General features: G+C 44.7%; 1 protein-coding gene across 3 annotated transcripts in view; it reads left to right on the forward strand.

The window, feature by feature from the left end:
* The first annotated feature begins 8218 nt into the window (after positions 1 to 8218).
* The window catches only part of PIK3CB (phosphatidylinositol-4,5-bisphosphate 3-kinase catalytic subunit beta), a 67990-nt gene continuing 59448 nt past the window's right edge, over positions 8219 to 16760 (forward strand). The window contains exon 1 of one of the 3 annotated variants that reach the window (XM_041416304.1): positions 8219 to 8344. The gene's annotated coding sequence lies outside the window, so the exon portion shown is untranslated. Of the gene's footprint in view, positions 8345 to 9416; positions 9556 to 16760 lie in introns of those variants that run through there. The other 2 variants (XM_041416305.1, XM_041416307.1) reach the window with 2 other exon arrangements.

Below are 16760 nucleotides of genomic sequence, written 5' to 3' on the forward strand. Positions count from 1 at the left end.
TGGGCTGCAGGTTCAATTGCCAGGAAAACAATTATGGAAAGGAAACAATCCAACTCAATCCACAGCTCTCAGCCCTGTGCAGTTAACAGACATCAAATGAAAGAATTTATACTTGGAAAAAGTTATAGAAAATGCATCAGGTTACCTTCTTACTTAACAACTCTGATCAAACTTATCACCCAGGCATTTTTCAGAGTGGAGTTTGGTGTTGTTCCCTGGGAGTTCCTTGGATACTTGACCCTAGGTCAGTTTCTCCTACAGAAAACCCTCGTGAAAGTACAAATGCCAGTGGAAAATCCCAGAAATTTCCTTGGGCAGTTCTCCCTTGGGACTAATGATTCTCATTCTCATGGAGGTGATTCAAGAGCCATCTTCATCCCAGTGGTGTGATTAACCCCTTTTGTCAGTTGGCTCAGAACTGCCTTTTCCCCTGCTGAGGAGTGTTCCAGGCAGTAAAGCAGAAGGAATTATTGGCATATGCCGTGCAAGCAGTGGGCATGCCTAAAGTGACACTAAATTCCAAGATTTCCTCCAGCAGATTGAAAAGAGCTGTGGCTCCCCTTGCAAAAAGATGTGAAAACGTGTTCTCAGAATTGGGGTGGCGAACACTGTTGGGCAATGATGGGAAGACAAGGCTCCTGTAAAACATCCTTGGTGGGAGAGAAAACCCCTGGCTTGCTTCCACTGGAATTTGTCGTCTGTTCCTGAGAGGATTACCAGAAGTGCAATTCTCCTGAGACACCAGCCTTCCCCAGTGCCTGGGCTGTGGGGCAAATAGAGGCTTTCAGGGAAGGCCATCTCTGAGTTTGCAAGAGGTTTAAAATCTGCCCTGGAGATGAGGCAAGAGGAAGATTACCAGCCAAAGTTTGGTGGGAAGTGCCTCATTAATAATGAGCTTTAGGTGCAGGAGAACTGAGGAAGATGTTTTTCCATTATCAGAGAGGGGAAGCAATACCAGTTAAGGCAAGGCTTGCAGCAGAAACATTTACTGGAAGTGTTTACATGTTACTTAATACCTTGACATGCATTATTCAACTTGTGTAATATCAGCTGGGGTGGAGCAGGGAGGAATGGCTTTGGCAGGAGAATTTGTTTGCTCCCCATGGAATATTTTCCTGGTCGTAGCTACCTTCTTTGGCAATGAGGTACATTCCAGGAACAGAAAAAATGTTCTTGAGCCACATTTTTCTGAGCTGTTGGAATGTGCTCTCTTGTGAAGGTGACCTAACCTTGTCCGGATGGCTGCTCCTTCTCCGAGCACTGCCATCCTGTCAGTCTTTCTCCGGAGTGGAACGGAACTGCAGCAAAAGCCCCCCGTGAGCCCTCTCCAGGCAGGGGAGAGGGCACTGCAATGGATGCACTTCTCCTGGAAACAAACCCCGCGTTCCCTGCAGAGGGAGGCAGCAAGTGCTCTCTGCGGAGCAAGCCACTTAGGCTGCAGCTCTCCTGGAGGGCCTAAGGGACTTTGTGAGCTGCAGCCAAGTGACCTGTGCCTTTCTGCTGGGGAAAAGGCAGGGAGAGAGAGCTCTGTTCACATCAGCAGGGCTGCAGTCGCACAGTGAAGGAGAGGAGAAGGAGAAATAGATTGGGGAGCGTGAAGTTCAGCAGGCATCTCTGCTTCCCTCATCCACACAGACAGCAATTTCATGATTCACCTGCTGGATGATCTTGTTTTGCTGACAAAGCTGCGATAAACAAAGACTTGGCATCATTTGCATAGTTGTTTAATCTAAAGGCGTGTGAGTCATAGAAATGAAACTTTCGCCTTGTTGTGACAGACTGCCAGGCAGAGAGGGTGAAACACACAATTTTTGATTTGGTTAATCAGTACCTGGAAACTTCGTAAAAAGTGATTCAGCACAAAGCCTGGAGTTTCCAAAATAGTAAGGCAAGCTTAATTTCTAGTTTTGAAACAAATAGTAATATACTTGTACTCTTACACTGCAACAATTAATTTTTTTTTTTTTTGTGATGGCATCTTGCCAGACTTAGTAATTTTAACTTTTATAGACTAAAAATTAGGATGATGCATCTGTAGCTCGAATAAACTGTCTAAAATATAATTCCTAGAAATAGCATGAGTCTTTCTGATTCAGGATGACTGGATCATCTAGCAACGAAAGGCTAGAAAAATGTACTTCAAAAAATGTATTGACATTTTAGGAGTATTCCAGGAATCTGTCCTGCACTGGTTGTGCAGTGTCCCTTAATAACGCCGCTCTGAAATGTGCTTTTTTCCAAGGATGGGACTCATGGCTCTGGATTATTGGAAGTTTAGTAGAACTGTGAGATGAAATTATTTCTGTCTGCTGCAGCAGGGAACTGAACATTCTTGCTTCTCAGCCATTTCAGTGTGTTCTTGTGACTCTGTTTGCACTGATTTAATGTAGGACAGTTTTATAGAAAAATAAACATTGAAATTACATGTTGTACATGAATTAGTGTTAGACTTGAAACATTGTTAATAAGACATCTGTAAATGCCTTTCGAAAGCCTATCTGCTATATATATATATTTTTTTTTTTGATAGTCCTTTTAAAAATAGAAACTCATCAGTAGTATTAAAATTACAACACAGTCACCAGAGGGAGGAAGTTAGAATCTGAGATTTTAGATAGAGATTTAAAATAATAGTCCATTTGTAGGTAGAACTGGTATTTTTGAGGAATGATGATGCATGTAGTATTTGTCATTTTTCTAGTGCTTAAGCAATTTTTAAATTTCACAACAACTTTCTTAGTTTGCCCTGCTGTGTAGGTATTGTGGTGATAAACAATGGAATTATTGTTTTGATCATGTTTTCCGTGGGCTAGTGAAATGTTAGTGCAGTATCTGTGTCTCATGGTAGCAGCAATATACCACATTTGCTTTTATTTCTTTCTTTGGTTTGCACATCACGTGTAACTCATGCAAGGTGGGTTGGAGCAAGTCTTTCCTGGTTTGCAAAGTTACATGGCCGAATTCTGAGGTGATGCCCACTGTGCCCTTCAGGTCAGTAGATGTGTTTGAGCCAAGGGATAACTACATCAGTGTACTCGGAGGGACAAAGACTCTGTTTTCTCTCTTGTGGCAGTTCTGACAAAACAAAGTCTTGCTAACTGTGACTTACACCATTGTGGCTGGACAATGAAGAAAACTTGACAAAACATCAGTTGAAGGTCTCCTCAAGGTGAAATGCTGAAATAGTACAGTGTTTCATATCCACAGTCATTAAAATGTGTGACAGCCTCAGTAGTGTTCCTGATCGTTGCTGGTTTTCACAGTTGTCACATCTGCTCTGTTATCAGAATTGCCTTAACAAAAAGGCCAGCTAGAAAATAAATATGCAAAGAGGCTGAGAGAGAGATGGATTTCCTGTAATGAATCTCTTTCTAGTCTTTGCCTCTGGCTGAGAATAGTAATATGCCATTAACCCAAGAGATGTAAAACATGCTGTGCTGTGCTTGGAAGGGTGTCAGAAACTCCTCTTGTAAGGATGAGAAGATATTTTATTGCTATTCCAATTGTTGGTTAGCCTAATCACAGTAAGCGTTTCAGAAAAAGGGAACTCCTTGTGAAGGCTGATGTTTGATTTTGGTAATTAGCAGATTGCAAAGAGGGGCTGGTGACACAGATGTGTTGAGGCAGAAGGAGCAGCTGTTACACTTGAAGTGCTGTCTCACACATTACAACCTGCTGGACATCAAAGCCTATTTTTAGTAAAAGAATAAATAAGCTGGCTGTGTCCTACTTTTTGTCAAAATGTGTCATGGGATCTTTGTATTTGATTAGAAAAGTTGGTAGAAATAACACAAGGGAACTCGGTGCCTCATCTAAAAACTGACATTTCTAACAATCCAGTTATGTTAATAAAATGTTAATATTCGTTATGAGTTCAGGCCCACAAAGTTGGCAGAGGAAACGATAGCTGATGGGAGACTTGTCTGTGTGGGCTCTGAGGTTACATGTGGACAGAAGTCCTGCTCTGGTAGGCACTGGCCTTTTGGATGAAAGAATTTGTTTTGTATTGATGGAGCTATTTTTACAAAGTCTGTGTTAGGAAACTGGAAAAATGAAAGACTATGTAGAGTTGTTTGTGTATAAAGAGAGAATGTAGCAGGAAAGTCAGCTGGCCACCTCAGGATGCTGTTGATTGTTGTAAAGGCCTTACTCTTCCTAATTCTGAGTGTTTTTTTTAATCTTCACTTGCTGATACAGATGGAGGTCCACATACCTTATGTAAAAGCTGTCTGGTAAAGTGTGACCATACCCAGTGACCAGAACAGACACAGAAAAAGATACATTGGCTATGGTATGGAATTAGTGGCAATATGTATTTTCAGTCAGTTTGTCTATGGATTAGTGCTATTAAAAATTTGCTGCTTTATTACATTTGCATAAAGTTATCATAATGCCACCATTTGAAAGTGGCTGCTTAGTAGCTTCTGCCTGCGGGGTTTCTGTGCTTTGGAAGCTGTAGGACCATGTGCCTTATGGCTGTGGGTTTCCATAGTGGGTGAGGATTCACCTCCCAGCCTGTTGGTTTCTCTGGGTCTGCATTGAAGGCACTTGAGATGGCAGTTCATGTTGGGACTCAGTGTTTATTATTTCTTATCAGTAAAACAGTCTCACTACTGTGAGTTCAGCAGCTTTTCATTAGCAGGCACAGAATGCTAACAATCTCTTGTTACAAGGTCTTTTAAGACTAAACTATCCAATTAAGAAAGGACACCTAGATTATTGTCCCTTTTAACCCAATAACTGATCCCAAAGAGCCCACAATGTGGATTTTTCTGCCCAGTTAGAGTGTCACCCAAACCCAAGAAGAAGGAGGAAGAAGAAGCATGAAGAAGAAACCCAGGACAGCACACTGTGCCCTCTGTCTTGCTTCCATCCGCAACATACTAAAAATCCCAAAACCTAAATTTCTCTCCAGGTGATACACCTACACTACTCTCTATAATCTATTTCACACTTTTGTGGATTCCTTGACTATCTTGAAGTCTAGGAAACTTTCTCCGTGAATGAGGGTCAAAGTCAGTGCTCCCCTGGGGGTCAGGGCACCCCAGGGCAGACAGAGAAATATTCCCAGTGCTCTGGGGTTCCACACCAGCCCTTCCTGGCACAGTTGCGGCCTCAGGGCAGAGAGTCTCTGCAGTTCCCCAGCCAGGACCCAGCTTTGGGGAGCTCTGTGGGATCACCCGCACAGCCAGTGCTCCAGGAGAGTCTTGGTGGGGTCAGACCTCCCTCCAGCTCAGACCTGCTGCTGCTCACCGGCTCACACAGCTTGTCTGGGCGGGGAAGAGCAGAGAGAGCTGAACCCAGCAGTTCACAGCAGGGCTGTGTCTGCCCAGGTGGGTGCATCGGCTGACTGCTGGTGATTCTGGTGTGGCACAGCTGCCTGCCACACCAGAATCACCTCAACTCAAGGAGGTTGAGGAAGAGGCCCTGTATTTAAAGTGGCTCCGCATCGTTTTAGCTAGGCTTAAAATTTCAAAATGAGAGCCCTCAGGCATGGAATTCAGCAGGGGAACAGAACAGTGAAGTGTCAGGATGTTGCCTGGGCTGCTGCAGCTGGCAGAGGGGTTTGCCTCTCTGGTTCCTGTATGCTCTAGGTTCTCAGAGAACTCTTCTACTGAATTTTATTTGTGTGAAATGACTTGGTTTAGCAAAGCGCTGTTAAGAGCTGCTTGTTCTGGCTGCAGGCTGTTCCTCCACTAGACAAAGCCAGCATCCCTTTGGTCTGACACGTGCTTTGCAGTCTGGTACTGCTCCGGCTGGCTGCTGCCACTGCTGATGCTGGTGCTGCTGCTGCCCCCCTGCACCGGGACAGCTGGGACACCAAGGGCAGCTTTTACAGACACCCAGGCTGGGCATGGGGACCACAGCACTGCCAGAGCACCTCTGGGGGAGCGTCCTGCCCACAGCGCTGAGGTGGTGTGTCTTGCTCACAGCATCGAGGTGGTGTCACACCATGTCCCTCACGGTGCCATTAACACTTCTCCATGCACCCCGAGAGGCCCTGGTGGCAGTGGCCAGCTCGGGTTTCACAGGCTGGGCTGTCTAACAGCTGCAGAGATGAGGGAGGTCCAGGACGCCAACTTTCATTTATCAGCTGGGCTGGTCCAGGACCATGCTACCCACACACCTTATCCTGTCATATCATGTCATATCATGTATGTGTGTGCCAGTACTTCAACCTAGGGCATGAAATCATGTATTGGGAATCTCTTAGCATTTTCCCTACAGGAGATTAAATATAGGCTTTGACAGTTAAACCTGATTCTTGGGATTTATTGTACTAAACACAAGGTTTGAAAGAGTCACAGCCAGTATTATTCACTTGTTTTTTAACACTTCTTAAATTTCAGTGACTAATGACTCTACCTTCCAAATGGTACCAACCTGCTACTTTTAGGGAATAGGAGACATATTTTTTCTAGTCTAGATGAAGAAGGGCCTTCAAAGGGGAGATTAAAGTTTTGTTAACAGATAAGCTATTTTTTGAATGCTACAAAGCAAACTGGCTTTCCTCTAGTGACTGCTGAGGAGAGTGACATGTTTTTTGTCATACACAAGATGTTCTAAAGCCTTTTATTTGGACAGCAGTAGGCAGCTAGCTGGCAAAGGGATGACCATGCAGTGCAGTGGCCATTGTTCTCTCTACAATTGCTCACACAGTTTTGAATATAACTTTTTTTTTTTTTTTGAGAAAAGAATTAGTGATGAGAGATTCTTGTGCTATTCTCTGTTCAGCAGCAAACATTCCTGTGCTCTAACTGCCCAAAGCTCATTTGGTTTGTAGATGTTGCCATTGTGTCACAGTATCGGACAGCAGCAATATGTTGCTATACGTGTTTACATTTTCTAATGGATACTTTCTAAGCATCTCCTGCCCAGTATTTTGCTGTGTTCTGGATCATTGTCCTTTAGATTTATTCTTTTTCTTTTCTTTTTTTTTTTTTTTTTCATAATGGCTTTTTCTGCTTCAGGCCAAACATCCTTAACATGGCATTTCCACCTGTTTGGAAATACAGAGACAACTTAATTCCTTTCTTCTGATCACTGCAGTGACACAGGATTCAAAGAGCGTAAACCCAAAAAACTAAAAATGACACATTTTCAAGCAACCAAGAATGTGCCCTAGGTGTACAGCTGTTTCACATGCAAAGACATGACTCAGATCCAGCCTTTTCAGACAAAGCCCTTTCATTGTACTGAGAACACATGTAACAATAGCCTGAGGGGCTGAATAATAGAACATTTGTTGTTTTGTGAAGGGGGGTGGGAAGGCAATCTAAAGATAAGGAAATTGAAAATTAAAATTATATTTGAAGTCTGGTAGATTTTTTTTTTCCATGCCACATAGGATATAAAAATGTTTCTTTAAGATGTTTCCAGGCAAGTTCCTTATCCGTGTCGCACACACTGTCTGTAACAACTCCATGTGTGACAAGAGCATGAATATCATGCAAGCTGATCAACTGTAATCTGAAATATCTTAATAACTACTCACCGAGATCTCTTTATTCCCCCTGCTAAATACTGATACTGTATTTGGAGGCATAAAACAGAAAACGGAAAGGAAATTTGAAATCCGGGATTACAACCCTGGAGAAAAACTCGGGATGGTCAGGTTTCACTGAAGTCTATTCACAGAAGTTGTCTATACAAAACAGTTTTAAAGTGCCGGGGGCTTTGTGTGCGTTAGACACTTCAAGGCATCATTACTCAGTTGAAAAAGATGGCAGTAAACAGATTTTTAAGGCTCTGGATTGTAGCCCTCTGCTCAGTCCATAAGTCATTCACATCATGGCTTATGCTTTGCAAAGACTGCACTGGATCCTGTAGAACAACCAGCTAATGTCACAAGATCCAGAGTAAAGAGCTCTTTTTAAAGAAACCTTATCAAGCCTTTCCAGTCACAAACGCATTTGTCATCAGTGAGGGCAACTACTGAGCCAAGACTATCTGGAATATTTAATGTCAAAACCACAAGTATCAGAATGATTTGAAAAACTGCAGATCTGGGACTTTTTACACTACTGGATTTCATTAGTACCTTGCTTCTTCAGAAATATATTTCAATTGCAATGTAAACTTTAAACGGAAGAAACAAATGGCTCGACATGCTGAACTAAACTTTGTTATGTAGAACACGATCCATTTGTATGAGTGGCACATTTGCCTGATAAACCAGTTTCATTTGAACTCTACGTTACTACACTCTGTGGTGTGAAGTAGCAGCATGATATTCAGGAGCAATGCTTGTGGTACTGAGCAGACTTAAGGAACCGGTTAAAAGCAGGAAGGGGAGCTGTTAATTGACACAGGACAGACAGGCTGTGAAGGCAACTGACACACGGTAGGCAAGATTTCTCATTAACTTCTGCCCTTCCACTGAGATTTGCCTAGAGGTAGCATTGCATGATCACCATTCATGCAAAAATCCCATTTGCTGAAGTAATAGGGGAGATGATTGTCCTTTCCAGAGATTTTCAGTTAATAGATGTTGTGGTTGGTTGGGTGGTTTGTAAAAAACAACAAAACATTTCCTAGATATGTTCCAATCCAAATTTAATGGATTTTTAGTGCCTTGAGAATTGGCAAGTGAAGTTGAGGAAGTAAATCCATCCATCCATTTTCAAAACTGGATTAACTGGAAAAATGAACAGACTTAATAGACAGGCTTAATGATACAGCATGATTATTAGCATAGAGATGTTAAAATATGCATAATATGATCATACTCTTTGTGGACAAGGATGTGCTGTGCCTCACCCTGTGTTCATTGAAGGCGGCAGGAATGTTGCTGCTGATTTCAGTGGGTGGGGACGGCCCGCTGCATGCAAAAGTTGTTTCATTACCGGTTACATTCTACCTTGCCTTCCTTTGATTGCTTCCTTCAAGCCTTAGAAAACCCCCTTTTCTAGGTACTAGTTCCCATGCAATTATTCCTGACCGCTCAGCACCAAGACTCCCGAAATGAGGACGTATCGGGGAGTTCAGTGGCAAGGCAATAGGCTGCTACAATGAGCTTTTCCCTGCTTATTTCCAGAAGGCGCTTCGGGAAAGACTCTGGGATGAGCCTCTCCGGCGTACCCAGGGCGGCTGCCCCTGCTCGCAGTCCGACCTGGGGGTGCGGTAGCGGCTTCCGGGGCGCTGCGAGCGCGGGGCAAGCGGAGCTGCGCGTCCGTCCGCGGGCCGGCGGAGCGCTCCCGGAGCGCCAGGGGCGGCTCGCCAGGGGCTCCGCGACCGCCGGGGGAAAGGCGACCCCAGCCCGGCCGCCGCCAGCTCGCAGCGCCGGCCGGAGGCGCGGCCAGCCCCGGCCCTCCGGGGAAGGGGAGCGGCCGCAGGGGCGGGACGCGCCGCGCCATTGGCCGCCAGCCGCGGCTCGATAGCGAAAGCCCGACCCGGGTTGGCGGCGGCGGCCCGAGGGCGAAGCCATCGCCTTGGTAACCCCGGCGGAGCGCAGCGCCGGGGCCGGTGGCGGCCGAGGGAGCGCTCCCCGCTGGCTCCAGCGCCGCCGCGCTGGCTGGGGCGGCGGGGACACGGCGGCGGCCGCTGCCCGGGCAGGTGGGTGCGCGGGGCGAGCAGGTGGGCGTGCGGGGCAAGCAGGTGGGTGTGCGGGGCAAGCAGGTGGGCGTGCGGGCTGGCCGAGCCCGGGCTGCGCTCCGAGCGCGCCGGGACGGGGCGGTCCGGCGGCACCGCTTGGTGTCGGTGTGATTGCGGCCGGGCTCCCCTCGGCCGCCAGCCCGCTGCTGGCGGTGCCTCCCTGCCCCGGGCGCCGAGCTGCGCAGGAAGAAGGGTCTGCTCCGCTCCGCTCCGCTTGCGACACCGCTGTTGCTCAACTGCGCGGGCGGCTCCGCGCCCTCCTCGCGCGGGGGAAGGTTCCGGCGGGACGCGGCCGTTTGGCGGCGGAAAGGGGCCCGCGGCGGCTGGCAGGGCTGGGCCGGGCCGGGCCGGGCTCGCTGCGGCAGGCGGGCGCCTTTGTGCCAGCCCGGGCCACCCCTCCCGCTGCCCGGGGCTCGGCGGCGCTCGGGAGAGGCTGGACGGTCCCTGGGTGCTACTCCCCCCGAGCGCTCGCCGGACAAGCTTTGCGCTCTGCCGGGAGGTTTTTCTTCTATTTTTTTCCCCTCTAGCCGAGAACTGTCGGTGATTGCTCTGTGAATTTTAAGTGGCGTTTCTATTACTCGATACTCTCGGTTGTTTTCAGCTGGGTTTCTGAGTGTTGTTTTCCCTGGGAACCGCAGGAATTTGTATGGCAAAGCAGTATTTGGGAAATGTGTTTGCAGTCAGCTGCTCGCGCTGTGCAGGGCGGCGCACAGAGCGGTGGCTTTGGCACTGCTGTCATCGTGTGCTCTCCTAACAGACAGCCAGACTGCCACAGACGAGGAGCGGCTTCTCTGTAAGGGGGGAATAAATCTTCATTAGTCCCAAAGGGTTCCTGAAAGAGAAAGGAAACCTCTCATGCCAGACTCGCTGGTTTGTCTAGCTGCAACACATGTGTGCTTAGACTCATGCTGGACACTTTCCAAACTCCGGAAAGCTGAGTTTTTCTTGGGGCTTACAGAGTTTTTTGTTTGTTTTGTTTTGGTTTTGCTGTGTGGGTTTTTTTCCCCCGAACTTTATGCACTTACAGTCTTTTTTGTCACAGCATACACTGTAGTTTTGTGCATTTAGCATTGACAAGTATAGCCATAACTGTAAATATCAGGTACTAACTAAGTCCGTGCTGCCATTGTTCTGTTGATATTGAGCTTCATTCGGGCTTAGGAAGTTCCTGAAGCTGGAAACCTCAGCAGTATATAATTTATGTTCTCAGGATCATAGTTTAGGGTTTGAAGTGAGATGAATGTGTGAAGGATGTCAGAGAAATTTGACTGGCCTGTGTTTTGCAGTATTAGCTAGAGACTCCCACAGCTGTGTGCCTTAAAAGATTAATTAAAAGGTGGAATAAAACTTTAGCGCATGCTTGCTTTTGGGAAAACTGCATATAAAGGAATATTGAACGTCCATATGCTTGGCAGGGGGTTGTGAAGTCTAAGGAATGCATTAAGGTGGCTGGGAATCAATCACCAGGTCACGTGGAAACTTTGATCTGGAAGCTTCCCTTCAGACTGGTGGTGGTTTCCAGGCTTTGGGAGTTTCATGGCAGCAAGCAGTGCTTTTCAGGAGAGTGGAGAATCCTTCAGGAAAGGATTACTGAACAAAAATTCTTTGGTTACTGGTTTACTGGCCTTTCTACAAAGAATATCAGGGATATTGGCCACATCAGCAATGTTTTGATGTGTATTGCTTTGGAAACATGCTTTAGTGGGGTTTTTAACATTGATTAAATGTTTTGGGGGCATTTGGGTTTTTTTTGGTTTTGTGTGGTTTTTTTTTTCTTTAAATGAAAGAGACCTCCTCTCTACGTGGTCTTAAAATAGTTTTGTTGTTTGTCTATTTAAGTATCTATTTTTCTTGAGTAAAAATCACTTCCATTCAGCCAGGTTTCACTTCCTTGGAATATCTGATGTCATGAATTCACTGGTTCTCCAATTGTCTATGGACTTTTGGCAGAACTCCAAATTCTAGTGTAGGAAAGCCTTCTTAAAAAAAATATCATTCTTTGACTCTTGTGATGTAGTGAAGAGAGAACATGTCCTGTTCCACTGCTCCTTTCCCTTTAAAGTTTGCATATATCTCTTATATGCTCTATTTTGCAAATAATTTACACCCAAAATCCAGTAAAACCCCAAGCTGTTCTTAGGACGCTGTATGTAGGAGGAGGGTGCAGAGGAAGGAATGCTGTTATTTAGAAGTTGTGTGGAAGTGCAGGGTGATGCTTTGGCTGTTTCATTAGAAAGTTGCTGCTGTGTTTCAGTGAGCAGGGCACACAGTTCAAGCAGTTTAAATGCTTTTTCACAGATCTACAGATACACATGGAAGTGTTGCCCTTGGTTCTCTAAAGGTTGCCATCAGTTAACTTACCTGAAAATAAATGCAGGGCTTGCTGGGCTGCAGGAGGTGATGCTGCATTTATCCAAAGGCTGCTTTGGTTTAGCTGGACTTTCTGACTTGCCACTCTTGGGAGCATTTCCCCACTGGCAGTTTCTGTGGAAGCAGTCCAGGACAGAAAAATCTGAAATAAGCATAATTCACACAGTTGCATAGAAAAGCTTGCTTGTTTGTTTTGGTGGGTTTTTTTGTTTGTTTGTTTTTTGGTGGGGTTTTTTGTTTGTTATTTTTTAGTCAATGTGTGTTTTCCTCAAACCAATACTCTTGAGCTGACACACGATGTTACACATTACATCTCAAATTGTTTGCCTCAAATATGAGGACTTTGAATTATGCAGGCCAGAAATTCATACTAATTCATTCAAATACTAATGCCTGAGTGCATGAAACACTTTGTTTTGTGGCAGTGCTGTTAGTCCTTCCATTCACTCACATGTGAAAGTTTCCATGCGTTTTGTTTTGATGATTAAATCAGATCTGGGGGAAAGGATCATCTTGAGTTAGAAATCTAACTTTTTTTTTTTTTAATTTATTTTAGTAAGCAAGCAGTTTTGCTTTGGGTTGGTAAGGTGTGTACTTACAATCCAGAATGAACAGCATGTAACCTTTGAAATAATCACAATTCAGGGAAACTTCAAGGTGAATGGTACCTGGATCTGGATAATGCCTGAAGTATCAGGTGTTTTGTTGGCAACACCGACCCACCGACCAATCTGTGTCAGTCTATCAAATTTACATGGATAAATCGTTTTATCCCAGCCTTTGGTGGAAGGAAATTCAGGAATGTGGTTTCATTTACATACATTAGGAGCTGCAGAGGAGGCCCTCATGTGCAAATGCCTGTGGTTTTGTAGGTACCGACATAATTGAATTTACATACTGGCTTCAGAAGATTAAAGAAACAAAGAGTGACACCGGGGTGTCAAAGCCAGCTTCCTTTGAGGAGTGGGGTCGGGCAGTTCTGCTTCCCCACTGATCATTTGTGTATGGCGTTGTTACTGGTTTGATTTTGGCTTCTTTCGTGCAGCTGCAGGTTAACTCCGGCCTGCTGCAGGGCACAGTGTTTCAGGAGCAGGATCCGGGCTGTCCTCACCGACCTTCTCTAGCTCCCTGCGCTGCCTTTTGGCCAAACCCTCTTCAGTTCATTGCAAAGGGACAAGGCAGTTCTATCAATTTCTTACCTTACCTGTCGTGACTTAAAATTGTGAATTAGCTGAACTCGGGAGTAACTTTGTGTCTTTGGAGCACATCTACGTGTATAGAAGTATCTTTAGTATTTACTTTTAAAAGAGTATAAGAATTAGGAGTACTATAACTTCCTTCTGGCATAAAATATGTAAATTTGCTACTCACAGCTTACTGTTGTTTCTTTCAAGCTTGTTAAACGTGCATTTTTCATAAGTAGTATTGCATGCAATTGCAATATGCATTGCAATTTTTGCTACGAAATTGAATTGTAAAGGGTGCTATTCTGTTCCTAGAATATCTTGCTTTTGTTTGCAAAAGTAGTTATTCTGATTTTTTAGAACAGCTTTGTGAATTCATCAAATATCTTAAAGGAGCTCCATCAGAGCTATTGATGTCTAGTTTTATGCTTGTGTAGCTCAGCTTTATATGCTGCTGTAAAGCTGAACAGTTTTACCTCCCATATTAGTTGATAAGTAATCTTTTAGTACTTCAGTTCACTACTGGCTGTATAAATACAATTTTTGTTCCTGTTTCCCAGAAACTGTGATGACTTGGAGTAAAGGCTGTGTTGGGGGTTTAATTTTTTTGCTGGTATGTGATGTTATGTTTTGTCTTTGCATGAATTTACTTGTAAGGGGAGGAACAGTGACAGCACTATTATTCGTAATTTCTTTTTATGAGACACAAGTAATCAGTGTGTTCTCATTGCTATCTCTTGGGTTCACTTTTAGGGGCTACTAAAGGTTTAGGTTGATTTTAAATTTCTTTTCACGGTGTTTTTCTGGGGCTTTTTCCCATCATATTTGTTGTATGCAAAGCAGAAAGCAGAGGCATTCATTTGGAGCTAATGGACAGTTTTAAGTGATGTGTACTCCGTTAGAGCTTTGCACTGCTTGCTCTCCCTTTAGGTCACTCCTGTCCTCTCCTTGCCCCCAGGCACCTTATATCCACTGGATTTTAAAAAATAAACCCCAGTGAGAGAATTAAGAGGTGAATTGGAGGGTGTGAGTTTGGAGCTGGCCTCAGCTGGCAGAGTGGGCAGGAGCTCGTGTGGCTGGCAGAGGTAGATAGAGTTCTGTGGAAGTCATGTGGGCTCTGTGGGGAAAGTTACCTGTTAATAAGAATTTGTAAAAATACTGCCGTGCCTTTGGGTTTGTGCTGCAGTGTTGCTGTGAGGTGTTTGCTAATTCTTGGTGTTTCCGGAAGTCCTCTGTGTGCAGGGAAGTTATCAGGGCAATGAAATAATTCAAAAATAAGCATAAGAATAGCCAGTGGTTTATGGAAGCTGCCATGTGGACTGTGCAATCGCTGGTTAACCTGACACTGCCAGAGGCTGAGTCCTGCTGTCAAGTGCTTTTGTGACAGTTTTAATGTGGAAAACCTGTGCTAGTGTGCAGCTACGGAGTATCAGAAGCAGTTTAAAAATCAGAGTAGGTAGGTGGTTTGGAGAGCATTGTACAAAATCGCTAGAAAATAGAATAGCTGGTAACATTTTTTAGTGCTTGAGGTCCTTATGGGTGCTAACTCTCAAGCAATATCTTTTTTTATCTTTGGTAAATATGGTACTTGAGAGATGCATTTTGATGCTGTTGCATCATTTTATTTTCTATTTTCATTATCTATTTCTAAGTAAAGGTAGCATTTTGGAAGGTGCTGTTATTTTCACTTAACAATTGGATGCTTATGAGTATAGTATGTTCACAACAGAAGACTATGAAGCCTACATGATTTTAAAAAAACTGATTACATTTGTGTCACTACAAGTAACCGCCATAAAACCCTGCTTTTGAGTCATGCAGAAGGATAATTTTCAGTCAGTGGTGTCATTGTCCTCCACCAGACTGCAGGTCGGTCTGTAGTTTGTGTGTACAAAGCATTGGTACAGGCACAGCTACAGGGGAATCCAGGTAACCAAAGGCCAGTGTTGCCAGCAGAAACTCAAAAAGTTAAGTGCAAAGTTGACCTGGTAGAAAGAAGCACATAAAATGTTATTTGCACTGGGCACTGAATGCCCTTCCTGCTTGGCTTCATGTCTCAGATTCCTTTTCTGGTTTTGAAGAGTACTTTGGTCCTTTTGCCTGTACTTTTTTCCACTTCATCTACCTTTCAGTGTTCCCAGCTTTTTTATTTTTTTATTCTTTGTACAGTGTGGCACAAAGTTTACTACTCCTGGGTTAGTCCTTCTGCCCAGATCCTCCATTTTTTCCCTCCCAACCCCCAAAGAATTTAAGTGTGTTAACCATACGTGACAATGTTATTTACCCTCTGCTGGTGTTGGGATATTTTTTGCATTTGGGGTTTTTTGTGGTTTGGTTTTGTTGGTTTTTTTTTTCCAGTTCCCTTTTTGACTTAAATAGGTGCTGCTGAGGAAGGCAAGGCCTTTGGGATTTTCACACCACCACGCACATTGTGTATTGGAGTTTGAAAATCACATGGGGGTCTTGGGGTTTTTGTATTTCTGACCTTTAGTGCTGAGCATCTTACTTTGTTTCTGATACAGGGGAAGAATTTCTGAATTTACTATTTGGTATCTGTATGCCCTGCTAAGGATGCAGTTCAAGACACAAGATGTTTAAGGAGGATTGTCCAAGTCCTAACCAGGGATCCTCTAAACAAGGAAGGGTTGGTGCTTGGTGTACAGACAGCAGTGACAGGGACAGTGCAGGTGTGTGTGCTCTCCATATGGGCGTGGGCAATGGCACCTCAGAAGCTGAGCAGACAGCCGAGTGTTAGTCCTGATACTAATTAATGGAGATGGACAAGGCTGAATCCCCAGAAACAAGTCCAAACCTAGTAGGAAATAAAATGTGAAATGTCGAATCCTAAAATGATTTGGGTGGAAAGGTTGAAGATTGCACTCCACTGCCATGGGCAGGGACACCTTTCACTATCCCAGGGTGCTCCAAGCCCCATCCAGCCTGGCCTGGGACACTTCCAGGGATCCAGGGGCAGCCACAAGTTGCTTTACAGTTTTACACTAGTGTGGCTTTGCAACAAACTGAAAGAGGTTACAGCCAGGTGAAGGTCAGTCTTTTCCCAAGCACCAAGTGATAGCATGAGAGGCAACTGCCTCAGCTGCACCAGGGGAGGTTTAGGTTGGATATTAGGGAACATTTCTTCACTGAGAGCATTATCTAGCATTGAAACTGCCAGAAAAGTGGTGCATTTACCTTCCCTGGATGTGTTTAAAAGATGTGCAGATGTGGCACTCAGGGTATGGTTTAGTGCTGGGCTTGGCAGCACTGGGTTAAAGGCTAAACTTACTGTTAAGGGTCTTTTCCAACCTAAATGATTCTATGGTTTTATTCTGTTCTATGCCAGGTTTAAGTGAAATTGAAGAATTGTGGATTGAGCCACACTAGCAGGAGGTGAGGAACACTGGTGTACTTCTGCTGAAGTTTGTTTACTTGTAGTAAAGACTGAGGTGTGTCTGTGGCTGCAGAAGAGCTATTTTGTTTCTGTTTTCATGGGAGGAACCTGTGATGAATGCTGACTGGAAAGTGAGTAGTAGTTTCTGAACCCTCTGGAGTGAAGAAAAACACCATTAGTCTGGCAGATTGTCAGCAGCAAATGGTGCATTAATTTTTGGC

The sequence above is a fragment of the Onychostruthus taczanowskii genome, unplaced genomic scaffold, assembly GCF_017590055.1.
Source record: "Onychostruthus taczanowskii isolate IOZ18803 unplaced genomic scaffold, ASM1759005v1 scaffold51, whole genome shotgun sequence".
NCBI lineage: Eukaryota > Metazoa > Chordata > Aves > Passeriformes > Passeridae > Onychostruthus > Onychostruthus taczanowskii.